The following is a 20,980-nucleotide window of genomic DNA, read 5'->3' as shown; positions in this document are numbered from 1 at the left end:
AGGAGGTTGGATAGTATCTAACTAATTTAGGCGTGGTCTCTAGGAAAACAGCAATTTGTGGGAGAAAACAAAATTAGAAATGAGACTAGGATTATCTGAGTGGACAGTCTACATTTACCAAATTATTTCAATGAATGGAAATTTCTCCTTTCCAAACAAAGAAACTTGGAAGTGCTTTAGTTTTTTTGTTTTGTTTTGATCAAATTACTGTTCTCAGCCATGTTATTTTATTATTACAAATAATATAAAGCATATAGTAGCCTCAGCTATCCCTCTGTTGTCCATATAGTATCCGTGACATTTCCTGTTAAGCACTCAAAATAGTATGTAATTTTAATCCTATTTGCATCAATTCTTTGCCACAGTGCCCCTTCTCCATATCCACACACACTCGTTCTCACACCCAAACATTCATGACTATGTCTTCCTGTCTACTGGACTATGTCCCCCAAGTAGAGTATCTGCAACAGGGTAGGTGCCAATTACATATCTGTTTATTTCATGAACGCCATATGATAAATTTAGGATTAATGCCCTAATAGCAGTAGAAATTAAAATCTTCTTGAGAGATTATCAGTGACATAACTTTCACTCTTTAATGCAGGAGTTTCCAGGAGGCTAATAATGAGAAATTAGAACAGAAACTTACATGCATGGATGTTGATTGCTGTAATACTTATAATATTTAAAGACTTGAAAGTAGGAGAAAATATTTAGTAATAGAATAACTTCAAATAATTGTATATTCATAACAGAATATTAGAAATCCATTAAAATGGCATGTTAAGAATAGTTTTAAATTGCAAGATAGTCAAAATAGAATTCTGGTGAAAAAGCAAGCTTAAATCTACACAGACATCACAATTGTGGTTATAATATATAGGTATGCAATAGAATTGCTATTTATTTTGCATATGTATGAATCTGTGAGTGTGTGTGTGTATGTGTCCAAGGAGAGGTTGTGTAGAACAGACATAGACATTATAAACATGAACTCTAAATGTGAATCCCAGTTTTCCCACTTAATAAGCAAATTAGTAGTAGCGTATATTTTTTAACAAGCAAATGTACTTAATGCAAATGTATTTTACGTTTATTCCCTATGTTTCTCCAATATATGACAAATTGGTAAAGACTTTCAGAAATTAAGTAGAAGCCTCAACCGACCATCCACAAGGTTCAATATCCTAATGTGATAGTCTCTTAATATCCTAACCAATGTTAATGAGATCTGTAATATAGTACTAATAAACCTGCCAGACATGCATTGACCACTCACCGAAAATACCTGTGGGAATTCTTAGGGCTGTAAAATTACATATGCAAATTTTATTAATGCTGAGTCAACATTTAAGTCATTTTTTAAAAAAATTTATTTTTAGTTAAAGGTATACTAAACTTTAAATTCTATGGAAAAATTCTAAATTTTACATTCTGCAGCTAAAATTAATCTTTGGGTATATGGTTTTAATAGGTGAAGACATTTATTTTTATGTACCCAGAGGTAATAGATTTATTTTAATGAATCTAATGAAACTAATACTGCTAAAATGTATCTTTAAAAGAGTAGAGTTCAGGTGCATTTAATGGGATGAGGTATAACGTAAGCAGAAGATTTAATAATGTAGGTTTATTTTAATTTTTTGTTTTACTATCTTCAAGAAGTTAAAGGCAACTTAACTTTTCCTTCCTCCCTGCCTCCTTCTTTTTCTCACTCATTATCACATTGTTTTCTTGTTTCAGCACCAGCAGTTCTATAATACATAAATAAGGCACAAATATAGCTGACTTTATTTCCCATAAAGAGATAAAAAGTGGTATATAGAATAAAATAAAATTTTGTGGAAATTATATTACAAATTACTTGCATTTATGAGCTTGTCACTATTTTCCATTAAAGAGGAAATACCAGTTTTGTATAGGCCACTGAGATTTTTCTCTTTTGCTTACTGCTATAAAATACAAACTCTGTCAACTTCCTGCTTTTACCCATGGACATTTACCTATGTAATTTATACCACTTTGTTTTTACCTGCTATTGACATTTATCAAAATGGGAATTTCTAAAAATGGAAGATACGTTCTTAAAATTAGAATTTTTGCAACTTGAGGCGATCAGTTGCACAATGCCATAGAAATAATTGTCAAAATTTAATAACCAGAAGTAAACATGGAGCATCAACTGTGTTACTAGAAAATTATCTGTGATTGAATCAATATTTTTGTCCTCACATCTGACTGTGTAAGCAAGTTTTACAGTCAGAGTTCTATAGTGTTCTTGACAGACGTGGCAATAAGATAATATTGCAAATCTTTAAAGAGGGATATGACTGTTCTACTCAAAGGTTTCTTTAAAAAAAAAGATTTTATTTATGAGGGAGAGAGAGAAAAAAAATATATGCTAGGGGGAGAAGCAGAAGGAGAGGGACAAGCAGATTCCATATTGAGTGTAGAACCCAGTGTGGAGCTGAATGCCACCACCCTGAGATCATGACCTGAGCTGAAACCAAGAGTCACATGCTTAACCAACTGAGACACCCAGGCACCTCTACTCAGTTTTCTTAAGTACCACCTTCCATGTGCCTACTGACAATGTAAAAGTAAGAAATTTGTGTAGTGTAAATGCTAAAGTTAAATATTCATGAAAATATACCGACATTGGACATCACCAAGCATGTAAAGATCACCAACAGCAATATTTTAGTTAATTGACATGGTCTGCATTTACTCCTCATCAGAACAGTTTCAATAGAAATACTTACAGTGTAATTTCAAGTTATTGAACAGTCCTAGATATGGTAGGAGGAATATAGTGTTTATAAAACGCTTAAATAATGTAAGAGGAAATGGAAATCTACATGTAAGGGCATTTTCAAAGTGAAGAGAATGTGTGGAATTTAATGAGGAAATAAAAAATTATAGAATTTCTGTCTAATTTTAAGAAGACAAATGCAATGGAAAGATGTTCACATAAATACATATGAGAGAGTACACTGTAATAATTCATATTCTAGATTCCTTAGAGAATGATAGGATATATTTGGGTATAAACAGTTTTTTTAATATCAGAATTGAAAAACGATATGGAATCTCAATGTTCTAATACCCTGCATAATTTTTAGTTAGCTTAATCTGGTTACTGTGAAGAGCTAGACACTTACCCTTGAATTCAAGGCCGTTTTCTCCAGAAATCACTGTGGCTACAACAACAGGGAGCTATTCCTTTAAATAGATCAAACTCCCTGCTCTCACATTCTGAAGCATTTTTCTATGTAAAAATCTAGCAATGAACTAAGACATAATAAAAAATGATAAAAATAATAAGAGTGGCATTTACAGGACATAAGCAAATAGAAATACCATGTAATATGAAACAATACTCTGATAAATTATATTAATTCCTCTATAGAAATATAGAGAAATCACATCTTTAGTTAGGTCTGTACCTTTAACTTGCCTCCTATTCCTCAGTTCTTTTTACCAAGTTATATTTAACTTATGTATGAAAAAAAATAGAAGTAATGACTATAGGTGTGTGTTTATTTCTGTAGGTCTAAAAATAGAACCTTTAGAAATGTTCCTGGGAGCTTCATTAACGATACTATTTTAAAGTATAGCTCATGGTAACTGTGATTGTGAGTTACTTGGCTATATTATAAAGAACATTTAGGTAAGATTTAATATATGATGTGTTTATCCATCCATGAGATTAATTAGATTTAATTTCCTTCCCCCCCATGCCATGAAGAACTAAACAGTCGTAGAATGATTTTATATTTTATAATCTTATTCATGGAAATAGGGAAGGATTCAGAAATGCATAGACTACATAGGAAAGAGATATGCTTATTCACATTGAAATTTGTCTTCTCTAAACAAAAATTCTAAAAAAAGCCTGAAAAGGCCTAGTGAAAAAAATTATAAATCAAAATATTAAATGCAAATATGTGAGAACTGATCACCAGATCATTTCCTAAAAAATAATGCAAAGATACACACACACACACACACACACACACCCCAAGAAAAAAATAAGTTGTTTGCTCTCTTGGAATTGTACCTTTTAACATGTCAAAGCTTTCTCATTAAAATATTCTCCTTGCCCCCAAAGTTAAATATAAGGCTATACTAAAATCAGTATTCTGATTCTTGACTCAGAAACAAAAGAACAGGGATTTATTAACAAGTCTAGAAAAATTGGCTGACACTTCAAATATTTCCTTGTTTCTACTGTATAAAGTGTCTTAGTTATATAGCTTCCCTCTAGAAAATTATCTCCAAAAATTGGAAATAGAACAATGAATTTTTTTTACATATTTCCAACACAAAATTTTCTAATCTAGTTGCCATGATAACGTGTTTTTAAATACATGAAATAAAGTCAAGAAGGGAATCTACCTTACTTAAAGGGTAACTAATATTTTTCATTCAAGGATATATTTCTGATACATGTGGCATGTCACAGATATTATTCTAGGTGTTGGTTATAAAGCAGTCAACAGGCAAACAATATTCTTAACATCATGGAGCTTACAATCCAGACATAGATATCCTATCTGTACCTATATACCATATATGTTTATATAATTATTATTTTACCTAAACAGTAAAACAATGTCTCCACAAAAAATAGGAAAATGTCATTAATATTTTGGTATTTGGTTATATTGACTGCTGTTAATTCATTTTTAAGGTAATATAAATTGTCAGAAAACACAAAGCTGACTTTGAGTATACAAAGTATAAAATGGCTAAAAGACACTTTTTAGAAAAATATTAGGGGCATTCTTATAATGTATTTGCTTTTATTTAATCGAAAACACTATGCAAAGTATATTTCTCTACAAATTAAGTTGAGCATACTTGCTATAAAGTTTTACAGCATATCTGTAAATGTGGCATAATATCAATGAAACTTAAACATTATCTTAATTATTGTAAATAACTGTCTACATCTGATGGTGATTGAAATAACCTCTTTTTTAAATTTGTTTTCAGAAATGGCATATTCTTGAAACTTTACCCTCTTCTATGTGAATTTCAGTACAACTTGTCAAGTTCCCTGCAGATTTCCATTGATATATTGATTGGAAATGCATAAATTTAAAGATTACTCCAGAGAAACATGACATTGCACTTATACATTATCCATGAATGAAAGATAGCTCTGAATATTGAGGAACCCTCTCATGACTCACACACATTTTCGTAAACCTTTCCAAAGGAGCTTTTCATATACATTTGATTGCTTCAAAGGCATCTTTTTAAAAATATTGTTTATAGATTTCAAATTATTGGAATTTTTCTTATGTTTTAAAATTGGTTTGAACTTTTGCCAAGAAAATTCATTCATATGCTTTTTATATGAATGGCCTGTATGTTGTCTTGGATAGATATTTTGTCAGTATATAATAGCAAAATTGTCTTTTTTACCAATATTTACTTCTTCCCTTGCATTCTTATTATACAATCTTGCTTTACTGATGTAGAGCCCTGAATAGTAGATTTACTGGCCAACTTGCTGAACTTTATGAGAGTTTTGATGCCTCAGTATGAAGAACAGTATTCTTATTTTTGTGTGTTTTTTTAAAAATTCAGTCATAATTAACATACACTCTTGGTAGTTTCAGGTGTGTGTTATGATAAATTCAATTCTATACATTTCTCAGCGCTCATGTGAAGAACAACATTGATATAAGCCTCAAGTTAGAGATTCTAACTAGGTAAAAAAAATCCATTTATGCTCCTAGATTTCATTATGAATAGATTAAAATTTTTAAGTTGTTTCATCGTTTTTTTTTTTTCTGTAATAACCGTACAGTTTTTTCTCAATGGGAGTGGTGAAATAAATTAATACATTTCTGATAGAGAACTTTCCTTGAATTCTGAGAATAAACATCATATGGTCATGGTGAATGTTTTATAACACTTCTAAATTCCATTTGCCAAGATCATCACAGAGATTTTTGCACTCATAATCCTAGATTAATCTATAATTCTCATACTATTTTCGAGTTCATTTGAATAATTTACTTTCTCATAAAATGTGCTAGGAAATGTGTTCTTCTGAACTTCTGTAAGCATTTTAAAAATCTGTATCTTACGATTTTGCTAAAACTCATCTGTAAAGCTCAGCTATAAAACTTGGTTTGTTTGAAGAAGGAATAAAGAATTTGATACATGAGTGAACTATTTACTGATAATTATATATCAGGTTTCTTTTTGACTTTTTTATGGAGCACTGGAAATTATATTCAAGAAAATTTCAAGTATCTAGATTTATAACTTTAGTGGATTAAATTTTTTCAGATTTGCCACTTATACTTACTGTCAACTATAGCTGTAGTCATATTCTGTTTTTAAATTTTTAAGTTACTTGGGTGTGTTCTTTTTTCTTCATTGACTTTGTAATGGTCCTTTGATGAGAAATCTGAGGAATTCTGGTTTATCTTGAATGTCTTTTTCTTTTCCACCATCTTTGCTTCGTAAGGGATGACTTTGGTCATTGTCACTCTCAGGGTCATGCTTCAGGCTCCATGGTCCATATTTGGATCCAGTGACAGATAAAGCCCTAATTGTAACTAGACTACTATACTGGTCAGTGGAGAGTTTTGCCTGTACACTGAACATGCCTGTGTTTCTTAATGACTTATTAGAAATATGTCTTATTTCTTACTGCTATGTTCAGAACAGAGAGACGACAATGAATGCATGATCTTAGAATATCATCCTGACAAATACTGCTCATATATTCTATGTCAGCATTTTACACATGAATGTAAAAATGATTTGTCTTATTAGATTTTAGTCTAATAATGTCTAAAACAGCATTTTGTCACATTTGGTTTATATTTTTATTCAGCCAGAATCATAAAAGGATCGGATATGTAATTAGACCACCCAACACTTCTATTTTCCTAGATAAATGATAGTCCATGGGCAGCAATTTGGAAAATATAATTTATTGTGCTGAAACAATAACCACATATAGTGGTATCCAAGTGACCTATAAAAGTTAATGCAATTTTAGAGGTGTCTAATGTAGTCCCAAAGAAGAGCTAGGAGAAAGTGGGTCATTCTGTAAGCAAACCTCTACATCCTAAAGATTAGTGGTGATAAAATGATTCAGAATCAGGGACCAAAGAACTATAATAACAAATTAATTCAATTTTCCAAATTGCTTCATGCACATAAAAATCAAGCAATTGTGTCTATGAGTGATGTTTCATTTTATTTAACTGTGTAAAAATTTTTAAATATTTATGATTACAATGTGCAATATTAGAGCAATTCACTTAAAATTTCTTTTAAATGCTTTCAAATATATTTTCCCATTTGATCACCATTACAATTCTGTAAGAGAGAGTATAGATTTTTCCAAATAACATACATACACACCTGCATACACACACACACATCCTGAGCTAAAGTGGGCAAGTGCATTTTCCACATTGTATAGGAGTCTTCTCAGTTTCAAACAGTGTCTTAAACAGTTAATCTATTTATTCCAATGCATACATACACATTCAAAGGCCTTCATTTCTTATGTGCTAATGGACAAATGGGAAAACCATAAAGATTTGGAATTGTTTGACATTTCTTAATGTTAGCTAACAGGAGACTTTCTATAAATTTGGTTTTTATAAATCTATGTTATTTTAATTTTGAGTGAAATTCAAAATTCCTGTTTGTAGTGCATGTAAATATGGACTGAAGAAAGAGACCCTATATATAACTTAAAAAATTTCTATGGCGACAAAGCATCCAAAATGGAATGTCATTCTTTATCATTCCATGAACTGTAAGAGTTTTTAATTGTTTCCTTTAGTAGTATAATTCAGAAGAAATCACAAAAGGAAAGAAATTGTATGTATCATTGTTTTCAGAATTCTTTTGAAAAGTGAGAGAACTATTGCTATAATAACTAAAACAATTCAATGTGAGGCTTAAATTACATTACGTGTAATGAGAAATACATTTTTTAAATAATGAGAACTGTCCAAAAATAGAATATAATTCCTTGTGAAATAGTGAGTTCCCAAGTAGTAGATGAACATAAGTGCAGGTAATGTTATCACAGGGATTATTACATTGATATGATGGTTGGCTAAGTAATCCTGGTGGTTTCTTCCAATTCCAATTCTCTAAGATTTTTTGAAAATTTTGGTTCTCTCTTAAACCTTCAAGTGTTGATATTGAAAAATTTCCCTCTGAAGTTAAATATATTTCTTCATTAATTCAATGACAATTTGTATAGCTTCTATCATATACCATATCCCATAAAGAAGCACTGGATGTACAGTAGTAAATAAAACAGATATCTTTGTCCTTATGATGCTTATACCTGGCAGAAAATATAGAGGATAAACAAAAGCATACATCTATATGCAAGTAGGAAATCACAATTTGTATGTGGCTGGGATTAAAAGATCAAGTTGCTGTAAGGGTAAAGTCCTATGTGATCAGAAAATGCCTCACCAGGAAAGTGACACATAAGCTGTCACCTAAAACAAGAGAAAGAAGTCAGAGAAAGAATGATGAGTGTAATGTCATGGCCATAAAAAATAGACTGCGTTAAAGTCCAGCTATGGATAGAGCTTCACGGGTTCAGGAAATTAAAAAAAAAAAAAAAAAAAAGAATGCTTTTTTAAACATAAAGGGAAAACAAAGAAGCACATAGAAAACAATTTCAGAGGCTTACATCATCCCAAGGACATTATTAGGAGTTCAAATATTTATTCTAAATTTAATGAGAAGCTATTGAAAAATTTTCACCTGGAAAATGACATAATATAAATTGTGTTTCTAGAATCCCATTCTTTAACGTAGAGGATGTACTGGAACTAGAAATGTAAGTTGCAAGCCAGTGTAGGAATCCAGGGAAGAGAGAATAATGATCTCGACCAGAGTAGTAGCAAAGTGCCAGAGAGAAGGTTTATAGTTCAATGAAGACTTAATTGGATTTTCTGATTTATTAGGGGAGGGGCTAAAGTGACTGCAAAAACTTACTACTTTCTGAACAAGACAAAATAGCTGGCATCAGATTGATTCATCTGTTGTAAACAATTATAAAAATGGGGCAAAAATGTCTAACAACACATTTGAAAGCAATGAATTTTAAGAGGAAAGGCCATGGAGGGAAACCCACATTAATCCAGGATTTCTGACTGTGGGGATTTTTCAAAATGCTGCACAGACCCTTAGACCAAGAGCACGTGTCTGTCTGAATGGAGAAAATATAATCAGACTCCCATGGGAGCTGTGGAAGTGGCTGAGAGCTGAATGGCAGAGAGTAGAAAAGGGTAGAGAAGTGCCCTAAACATCTGCACAGATTAGCTGGCCCCGTGAAGTTTCCTAAGCAGAATGTATGCAAGGCAAGATTCTAGAAGGTCAAGAGGGATGCAAGCTAAGAGTTTCAGAGGTCTCACAGTACTGGGCAAATGTTCCTTCCCAGGCATACTGGAGAGATCCTGATGCATAGTTTCAGTACTAGAGACACTATTCCCTACAAGTAAAATCATGCCTTAGTAGTAAAAGCTCTGCTCTAACATGGGGGTAAATGGGAATACATCTGTGCTAAAATGGGCTAAAACCAAGCATCAACAGTGTCTTAGTCTGTTCAGGCTTGCTATAATAAATTTATTGTATGGAAGAACAGAACTTACCAACATGGCTTAGAATGTATGAACATTATAAAACTTGAGGTATATATGAAATACGCTAAATTTGAGTCATAATTTAAACGATAATTTTGCATTTAACTATTTGTAAGCAATGTACTGTAAGATGCTATTGACATGCATAATTTCCTTTCCATAAAATAAGTTTTTTTTTCAAAAATAGACATCCCAGAAAAGTCACTGATAGTAATTAAAACAACTGATAATATTTATCAATACCAATAAAAACAATCACAGAATTCATTATGTGCTCAAATTTTAGAGGGATGGCACTAGAGCCAGAGCTTTAAAGAGAGTAGCACATGGGTAACATGTGGCTTGGGATAGAAAATGATCATGGTAAGTAGTCCAGATGGACACCAAAGATAATGATAAAGGAACATAAAATTGTAAAGATAATCACAAAACTTCCCCAACATGCACTCATGTTGTCAAATTTGACACTCATGTGATCAAATTGTCACTTTGTGGGCCTTCATCTCTTCCCACTTCAATCCTTGAATGAGACAAAGATCGGCGGAATCATAGGATAGCTTAACAGGGAAGATCTATTTTCATTCTATATCTTGGCAATATCCATTTAGTATTGGTGAAAATACATCACTGACAAGAAATAAGGGGAAAACCTATAATAACGTGATACCCAAAGTCATATTCCAATTATTTTCATTAATTATTGACCCAGAGAATTCTATTACCTATAATAAAACATAAACAGCATAGACAATATCTTTCATAAACTCATTAAGCAGATTATTTTTTAAAAAAAATATTGTGAAGATTATTATTATATGTGAAGACATTGCTTTGCTGGCTTAGTGCAGAGTGGTTACTATTCCTTTAAAATATTTCCCCAGAAATTCTCTCATGTCCACAGGCTCCTTGTCAAGTTTATCCTGATGCGGTCTATTCTTTATTAAAGGTTTTGTGATATAAGAGGGGGTCTTTATTATTATAAAGTAACTGCCAGAGAATATGCCTGTTTTTATTTTATTTCCAATCTCCACAACAACCACAAAATCAGTGGTATTATATTTTTAAAAAGAATTTGTCCAAAATCAAATAACAATAACTGCTAGAATTAAAAATGAAATCAAACTGAAATCTCAGAGTCTGCCATAAATAAAGTAAAATAAAGCCATTTTAAGGGGCACCTGGGTGGCTCAGGTCGTGAGCCCAGGGTCCTGAGATTTAGTCCAGCATCCCTCCCCACAAGGAGCTTGCTTCTCCCTCTGCCTCTCTCTCTGTGTCTCTCATGAATAAATGAATAAAATATTTTTTAAAAAGTTATTTTAAAGGGTCATAGATAATTATATAGGAAATTTTAAAACATGTGTGTTCTCCTACTAAAAATGCATGGAAGTATTACAGTATGTCAAAAAACCATCTAATTAACTTAGTTTATTTGGAATAGACATTGACTATTTTTTGCTTTTCTCCTTTTAAAATTATTGTCTGTTGAGATAGCTTTATACGGAATTGAGTTTATACAAAAGTAAACCTTGCTTTTTCCAAATGTTTATTACTATTTGTAGAAGGAAAGAATTTAAATATCTGTGACTCAAAGGCTAATTCTGCATGTGCAAATATAGTAGCCCTTAGCCACATATGGTTATTGAGCAACAGTGATGTGGCTGTAAGATACACTGCTCAAAGTGTAAAATAAATTTTAAAAATTATGAATACCTCTTTTTAAAATTGAGGTATAATAAACATGTAACTTATTAGTTTCAGGTATACAACACAAAGATTCAATAATTTGTACATACTACAAAGTGATCACAATAAATCTAGTATCTGTCACCACAGTTACAATTTTTTTCTTGTGATATGTTAAAACAACTCTCAAATCAAAAAGCAAGATAGTATTATTGACTATAGTCACCATGTAGAACATTGTATCTCATGAGTTATTTATTTTATAACTGGAAATTTGTACCTTTTGACCGTCTTCACCCATTTTGCAGACCTCCCATCCCCAGTCTGTGGTAATCATGAGTCTGTTTTCTGTATCTATAAGCACAGTTTGTTTGTTTAGAGACCACATGTAAGTGACATAATAGTTTCTGCTTCTCCACATCTTTGCCAATATCTGTTATTTCTTGTCTTTTTAAATATATTTTTTATCTTTATTTTTTAAATATTTTATTTACTTGAGAGTGTGTGTACCAGTGGAAGAGAGAGCATGAGGGGGTGGAGGGGCAGGGGGAGAAGGAAAAGCAGGTTCCCCACTGAACAGGGAGCCCAATATTGCACTGGGCTAAATCCCAGGATGCTGAGATCATGATCTGAGCAGAAGGCAGACGCCTAACCAAGTTACTCAGGCGTACCTTGACTTTTTTTTATGATATCTAGTCTACCTCATGTGAGGGGATTCTCATTGTGGTTTTGATTTGTATTTCTGTGATAACTAGTGATCTTAAGCATCTTTTGATGTACCTGTTGGCCATTTATATGTCATCTCCGGAAAAATGTCTATTCACGTTCTTTTCCTATTTTTTAATTGCGTTATTTATTGAGTTGTGTAAGTTCTTTATACAATTTGGATATTAACCCTTTATCAGATATGTCATTTGTAAATACCTTCTCCCATTCAAGAAAGTTGCTTTGTCATTTTGTTGGTTTCCTTCACTGTGCAATAGCTTTTTCATTTTGTGTAGTCCCAATAGTTTATTTTTGCTTTTGTTTCCCTTGCCTGAGGAGACTTATCTAGAAAAATATTTCTATGGCAAATATCAGAAAAATTACTTCTTGTGCTCTCTCCTAGGCTTTTTATAGTGTCGGTTCTCACATTTAGGTCTTTAATCCATTTTGAGTTTATTTTTATGTATGGTATAAGCAAGTGGTCCAGTTTCATTCTTTTGCATGTGGCTGTCCAGTTTTTAACTTTTGTTTTACTTTTGAGTCCTATGAGAGTTTTTAAAAATTATATATTTTAGATGTTGACCTCTTATCAGATACATGATTTGCAAATATCTTCCTCCCATTCCATAGGTTGACTTTTCATTTTGTTGATGATTTCCTTTGGTGTTCAGGAGCTTTTTAGTTTGATGTAGTTCCACTTGCTTGTTTTTGCTTTTGTTGCCTTTGCTTTTGGCATCAGATACCAAAAAAATCATTGCCAAGAAAATGGTTCTAGGAGCTTTATGGTTTCAAGCAGATCTTACATTCAAGTCTTTAATCCATTTTGAATTGATTTTTGTATATGGTGTAAGATAGTGGGCCAGTTTCATTCTTTTGCATGTGGCTGTCCAGTTTTCCCAACACCATTTTTAAGAGATTATATATACTCGTGCTTCCTTTGTCATATATTAACTGACCATTTATGTGTGGTTTTATTTCTGAGCTGTTCATTCTGTTCCATTGATCTATATGTCTGTTATTATGCCAGTACCACACCATTTTGATTACTATTGTTCTGTAATATAATTTGAAATCAGGTAATATCATGTCTCTAGTTCTGTTACTATTTCTCAATATAGCTTTGGTTATCTGAGATCTTTTGTGGTTCTACACAAATTTTAGAATTTTTTTTCTATTTCTGGGGAAAAATTCCATTGAAATTTTGATAGGGGTTGCATTGAATCTGTAGATTACATTGAGTAGTATGGACATTTTTTTAATTTTTTTAATTTTTATTTATTTATGATAGTCACATAGAGAGAGAGAGAGGCAGAGACACAGGCGGAGGGAGAAGCAGGCTCCATGCACCGGGAGCCCGACATGGGATTCGATCCCGGGTCTCCAGGATCGCGCCCTGGGCCAAAGGCAGGCGCCAAACCGCTGTGCCACCCAGGGATCCCCTGGACATCTTAATAATAGTTCTTCTAATCCATGAGCAATGAGCATAGAATGTTTTTCCATTTTTCTCATTTTTTTATATTTATTGCATGCTAATAATGGTGATATGTTGGGTAGGTTAAATAAAATATATTTAATTTCATCAGCTTCTTTTCTCCTTTTTTTAATGTGGCTCATATCTGGCTTACATTGTATTTCTGTTGCCCAGTGCTCTTTGAAACTTTACTTTTCAATGGTAGAAATAGAGTAGGAGAGAATGGATATTTTTCTGATCAGCTTCTTTTCAGAGAACCTTATTTTTTTTTTATTTTTTTCCAGAAAAGTTTAAATATACTTTAGTAACACAAATCTGTTGATCTAATCTGCTGTGGAAACCATAGGGAAAGTCCTAGAAATAAAAGATTATTCTGTACATTGAACAATTTTTCAGTATTTTAAGATAATTTATTACACCATTTTATTATCAACTATCCTGTTTTGATAATGCACTGTATTAAATCCCAAGTAACATTTAATTGACGAATAGCCGCCACAGCACAATTCTAGACCACAAGCTGCTGAAAAAACATGTTAGTTGACTGTCTTTGCATAACATTTACACATTTATGGCTATAAAAGACTCAAAGTACGGAACTTGGATGATTATAAGATAGTGTAGAAATTTTGATACAAAGCACATCATAATCAGAGCCAAGTAGAAAACCTTTAACACGTAGGGTCTGAAGTCAACTATGTGTGTATGCCATATATCCTGAAGTAGTTCATATTCTTTTTCTTCCTTGCCAAGAGTTCCTGTTAGAACAGGAGGAGAGAATTACTTTGGCAGAAAAGGATAGAGAGCAAAGGTAGAAAGTGGAAATCATTCATTTGACAATATAAGAGTTGCCAAATAAAATGTGACACACTCTTCTGAGATGAAGGGTGAAGAAAAATTGCAAGTAGGAGAGAAAGCAGACACAGTAAGTAGGGGTTTATATGGTACAGAACCACAGAAGGAAACAGAAAACTCAGATCATGCTTGAATTGGGCACCCTAGCTCTGCCACTTCCTGACACTCTATTATCTCTCCATACCAAAAAATATTACAGTATATTCTTTTTCCAGCACTACTGAAACATTTTAAGATGGTGCAATATTTAATAGGTATTTTAATAGGAAAGTGTCAGAGCATTTCAAATATGACTAACATAGTGCTGCAAAATTGCTACAGATCCCATTGCTTGAAAATCAACAGCTGGAACAAATTTTATTCTTATCCCTAGCCCCTGTGAGTCACCGTCTCAATTGTCAAGGTAACTGTCATTTTTATTATAAGTTTGCAACAGTCATGTTTCCTCTATTCCATTTGGTTCACATATTATGAATGCTACAAAATTTTTAGAAAATGAATTCATAATAATGTAGGTAACTCTACTTGAATAAATAGCTCCTCATATAAGAAAAATTAAATAGGGCAGCCCAGGTGGCTCAGCGGTTTAGCGTTGCCTTCAGCCTAGGTTGTGATCCTGGAGTCCCAGAATCTAGTCCCATGTCAGGCTCCCAGCATGGAGCCTGCTTCTCCCTCTGCCTGTGTCTCTGCCTCTCTCTGTGTCTCTCATGAATAAATAAAAAAATATTTTAAAAAAATTAAATAGACCAGACAAAAAATAAACAGTGAGGCCATGTAATGAAAGAACAATATTTATCAGGAAAGGAAATAGTATTGTTAGAAGTCAGAAAGAATAAAGAAAACCTAAATTTTGAGATTGTGTTCGTGTGAGAGAGAGAATGAGAAAGAGAGAGTTTAATTCTGTTAGGTGTCTCCTACAAGATATGATGTAAAGGGGCCTTTATGATGAAGACATGAGACATTATAAGGAAAGGCTGTGTGTAGTTTATGACTAAAATGAAAATAGAGAAATACAAAAGGAAATCTGTAATGCTGGTTTTAAACTTATTTTGAATGCAGAGTACAGAAGCCATGAAAATTTAACACACTTGAAAAGTTTTCCCAGAACTCGGGGGGAAAGAGATCTAAGATTTTAAAATCTGGGTGAGAATATTCTGACAAAGTGAGCAAAACAGAGAGGGCAAACGTCTACTGGCATTGCTGAAGGAATAATCGACAATCAAGAGGAGGAAAGAAAACACAGAAAAATGAAAGCACAGAAGAAAAACATTGCATTAAAAGCTTGCACTCTTCTGTTAAATATATTAACTCATGTTTAAAACAGGATATAGTCTGGTCACATTTTAATTAATTTAGTAGTTTTGCAGGAAAAAAAAATAGTATGTTTTCAAAGGGCAAACATTAAACCTATGGTGGTATCACTTCGGTAACACCAAGATAGAAGAATCGTGTTTATCGATGGCAAAATGTTGTGAACTTAGAAGTCTATGCAATCCAAGTTGTTTTTCATATGTGAAAGGACAGTACCTGCTTATTATTCTTGGAGAAAAGAAACTGTAATATTAAGAGTTCAAATAAAAATATCATATATATTTTTTTAAATTCAAAAACTGAAAACACTTCAAAAATATATATGATCAATAAATAAAAATAGTGACTCTAATTCCCACTAAAAATAATGACAATAAACATGATTTGGGAGTATAAACCTTATGAGAAGTTTAAAATTCTATGACATCATAATTTTATTTAACTGGGAGGAAAGGATTTAAAAAGTACTTAAAAACTATAACATACACACAAAAAGACTTCAAAAGTGACATAAATTTGAGGATCATGTAAACTGTTATATAGGTTGACAATTTGTGAACATCACAAATGATTAGTCATCAATTTAAATCTAAAGCATGACAGTTATAAACTGAGGGGTACAATAAAATTTAACACTCTAAATTTATGTCTACTGTTAACATATTTTTATTCATGTAATTTCTGGAAGGGCAGGAAGAACAAAGGCAGACATTAAGATAAGTCTTCATATAGGGGGATATTTAAAATGTAATTTTATTCTTAACCTTAATTACAGAGATGTAATTAAGAGATTTGAGATTTTAAAAATAACTTAAACAACTCTTAGTAGAAACAAAATCAAGATCTATAACTCTTAAACCAAGGGCAGGGGACAAAACATAAAAGTGGCGCTGCACAGCGTAATCCCTACAGGAAAACAGAGTGCGTAGAGAACATCAAGCATGCAAAAGCAATAAAGAAAAGAAAGCATACTAATTTTTTATTTATGACACTGTTGTTAATATTTTAAACCCTTTTATAAAAGATACAACTCTCAGATTAAGTTAAAGTAATACCCATTTACACTCTGTGTAAAAGAGGCACAGGACTGAATCTGGAAAAAATGGAAGATGCCAATTTGAGCCAGACCCAGTGCTGCTGCTTATCTCTGCCTTGCATCCCGACTCTTCTTCCTCCAGACCTCCCCTCCCATCTCTGTATTAACAAAATATTGTGGCCACAAATGTGTAACAACTAGGGGTCAGATTTCAATTTCTACCAGAACCATGGGAGTGCAAACCAGTGTGAGATCCCATGGTCAACAAACTGGGTAGTGCAGTGGAAACAAAATGCAGACGTGCCTGCCTGGCTGTGGGAGCGTGGGGGCGGGGGAGGGAGTGGTGATGTGAGGGGTTGGGGTAGGAGGTTGGTTCCTTGTAGTAGCTCCTGACTCAGCCACTTTTGATCCTAAATGGAATCTGTGTGTGCCTCCCTGTGGCTTTCATTCCTAAGCAGCCTTTTCATTCCTGAGGGTTCTGGTGAATTCAAGGGGAATAGTACTTGTTGTTTGTCTGTCTCAAAGTCTCCGTGGTTGGGAGAGACATACAACTTGAATGTATAGGTACCTGAGAGCAGAAGAGCTCTCTTCTCACAGCTCATCAATCTAAGAGTTTTTTTGAGATCTCAACACACTGTTAGAGCAGAACCTGTTGGGCATTCCATGAGCATCTGGTTTGCTACAGTTGAATGGCTTCAGTACCCTTAAATGAAGAGTTGGTGAGGGGTAAATAAACATACCCTAAAAGTGGTCAAAAATAGTATTTTAATTAGTAGTAAGAATCATGCTATGGGGATGAAATCAGAGAAAGAGAATGATATTTTGTTAACTAAAAAGAAAAGTCACAGTATAGTTTTAAATTTGCTGGGACTCCTCTTCAAAATATGAGATAATACATCAACCCAAGTCAATGCTCCTGCCAACAACAACTAGGAGATAAAAATGGCCAAGTTGCAAAAGCCATATTTTTAAAGGCCTCTGAGCTGTGTAGGTACAACAGAGGTAGGTGCACTATATCTGCAGAGAGAAGAGAACAATTGTGACAAGCACCAGTCACTCTTTATTTTCTATTTCCTGGGAGAATCAGCTCATTCTGGGGGTGTTTGGCTCAGACAGAGAAACACTACTGGTTCTGAGCTGACTATAGATATATATACAGGTAAGTAAACATGAAAGATAAAAACAAGGAATTTAGGAATGTTGGGAAATGGACATTCTAAACTGAGGAAGCTGTCCCTAATCGGGGATCTCCTGTTGGTTTGGTGGATATCATTGTTTCTTTGGAATTCAGTGGTTGAACGATTAAAGGTACTCTGAAGAAGAAAAAAGAGATGGGTCCATACAAAAATATACAAATCAATAAAAATAAGCAATGATTAAGTTAAAAACAGCCAACATAGCAGACATGTAATTATAGACCACCCTTAGGCTCTGTGGGAAACAAGTTGAACATTTTTCTGAAAGTATAACTTCATTTCACCCTGCATTTGCTATACACTCAGTTGGCATGAGGAGATAGAAGAGGGGTAGACTCTGGGGGCATTTAAGAGTTCAAGCTAGATCTTTACTGTAGTAAGTTCTCAAGAGATATTATAAAAGAGTCAAAAACATATGCTATAGAAAACATGAAGATAAGTAGCAGGAAAAGCACTAACCTATTTAAAAGCAGTTGCCATTGGGGAATGAGCCTTTGATTAAAATTAAATATATTAGAAAATTTCATAAAATCAAATGTAATATGATATGTTTACATCTGGAATGAAAGTAAAAAGTTTTTAAAAAGTCTAAAAGTCAAATATGTTATAATTTATAGCTTCTGAGATTTGTGTTTGCTTTAAAAAGCTTTCCCCAATGGCAACCCAAAAAATCTATTTTCTTATAAAACTTTCAGAGTTTACTTTTTTGTTTTTTAATACTATCTCTTTTATCTACTTGCAGTATAATTCTGTATGGTTTGGCACTAATGGTTTTTTTAAAAATTTCTTTTAAAATTTATTTATCCTTAGAGTACATGTGAGTGGGGGAAGGGGCAGAAGGAAGGAACCTCAAGCTGATTCTCCCACTGAGTGCAGAGCCCCCACGTGGGGCTTAATCTCAAGACCCTGAAATCATGATCTGAGTCAAAACCAAGAATTGAGCATTTAACCAACTGAGTGCTTATATTCAGCACTCCTAAAATTTTTAGGCACTTCTAATTTTTTTTAATCTAACTCTATACTTTGACAGACTTATTTTTAATGTTCCTAATTTAAATAAACTTAGGGTGATGGCTAACAGACCTATGTACTCTGTTCAAAATCTTAATTCCATTGTGTTGTAATGAAATCATATAAAATTTTAATGTTTTAGACATCCTTTTATAGATGTCTTAAATATCACAAATGCCATTGTTCTCCTCAAATAGAATTTAAATTAACACAATTATCTACTTTCTCTTCTGCTTTTTGTAATCATTACAAACTTGGAATTTTAAACATTTTTTTTATTTTTTAAAAGTTTTTATTGAAATCCCAGTTAACACTGTAAGGTTAGTTTCAGGTGTCTAATAAAGTGATTCAACACTTACATACAACACCCAGTGCTCATCACAAGTGCCCTCCTTCATCCCTATCAGCTGTTTAATCCATCCTCCCCTGCCCCCCCCCCATAATCATTAGTTCCCTGTAGTTAAGAGTCTGTTTCTTGGTCTGTCTCATTCTCTCTCTCTCTTTATATATAAAAGGAATTTCATGCTAGAGGAATTAGTAATCCTTACATTAAAGATTTCATTATGGTTCTCAGGGGATTACTATAGTCGTTTCTCACATTGATCAAGTATCAGAGGAATAATAAAATCCAACTGAAATGAGTATTACTCCTAATTCCTCTCTAGACCTGTTCAGTCTCTGAGGCTGGGGCATTTGACAGCATTGCCACATCACCATGTCACAAGCACTGAGAATACTTAATCCACTCCTTGGGGAATCTCGGCAACAGGAAACGTATCCTGCTATTGTGAAGTATTTATGCTTTTTGATTCTGAAATTTCTGTTGTGAAATATTGCTTTATACTTTTTGTAATGCTCTGATGCATTTCTGGAATAAAAAAAAAAAAGCCAAGTTACCTCAGTGTTAGTCAAGACTTTTGTTGGCCTATCTTCCAGTTTCCAAATATTTATAACTGCTGCTGCTTTTGGTGGTGTCCCTTAGAGAAACCATCAGCTTATAATTAGAATCACTGATTTACACATCCTCTGAAACTTTATCATTCCTACCCTTGATTTTAAATAAGTACTGCCTTTCTTATATTTCCAGAAATTATCTCATCCTCCATCACTAATGTCTGTACAATATCTAGGCTCAAAGTAGGGGGACTGTGATGTGTGTATATGTGTACTTTGTAGTCTCTAAATATATATATATATATACATATATATATATGTATATATATATATTTCCCTTTTTAAATCATGAATCAGATCCTGGAAACACTAGCCTCACCATTGCACTGCAGGAATCGCTATTTAAAGGTCTACTTAACAGTTCAACTAGAGATGTCAATTCCTAAATGTCACATTTAAGATGAGAGCATTTAATCCAAAATATATTTCATACTTAGAGAAATTAAGTTAATTAAAGATTTATTTAAAAAGCATTTCCATTAAACCATAATATCCTCTGAGCTGTATTATCTAATCATTCACAGGAAATAAAAATAGAGTTCAAAGCAAGCTAAAAAGAACTGATATATTCTGATTTTATTTAACCAAATGACTATATCTAAGAGTATAGTAACACATTCATCCACAAGATTATAATTTACAGATCTGAATACTATTTTCTTACTCTTTATCCCAAGTTTCAGCTTAATGCTAAATATCTTTTTAGTTTTAAGTTCACATTATTCTTTTTGTCCTCTCTTGGTACAAAGGATCCACCTAGCATCTTTCTCTGAACAAAATTTGACTTGTTTGATGATAACAGTACAACTGGAGTGGCTGTCGAGAGAACAGAACCTTAATTCTTTCCATTGTCCCTTCATGGAAAATATTCTGAAACCTATTCATCAATATTGTTATTCTTGATATCCTTTTATTTTCATTTATGATCACCAAACCTGAAAAGTATGGTCAAGTTTAAATATAATAAAATACATATGAAGTGAATAAATGAAAAAATGATTAGTCAAATCCGGCCAATGAAAAACATTCCATTAGTATATTTCTCATCTACAGTTGATCTATCCTGAATTTAAGCCTCATAAAATAATTATAAAAATGTTGG

Source organism: Vulpes vulpes, chromosome 5 (assembly GCF_048418805.1).
Source record: "Vulpes vulpes isolate BD-2025 chromosome 5, VulVul3, whole genome shotgun sequence".
NCBI lineage: Eukaryota > Metazoa > Chordata > Mammalia > Carnivora > Canidae > Vulpes > Vulpes vulpes.
This window is presented reverse-complemented; position numbering follows the sequence as displayed.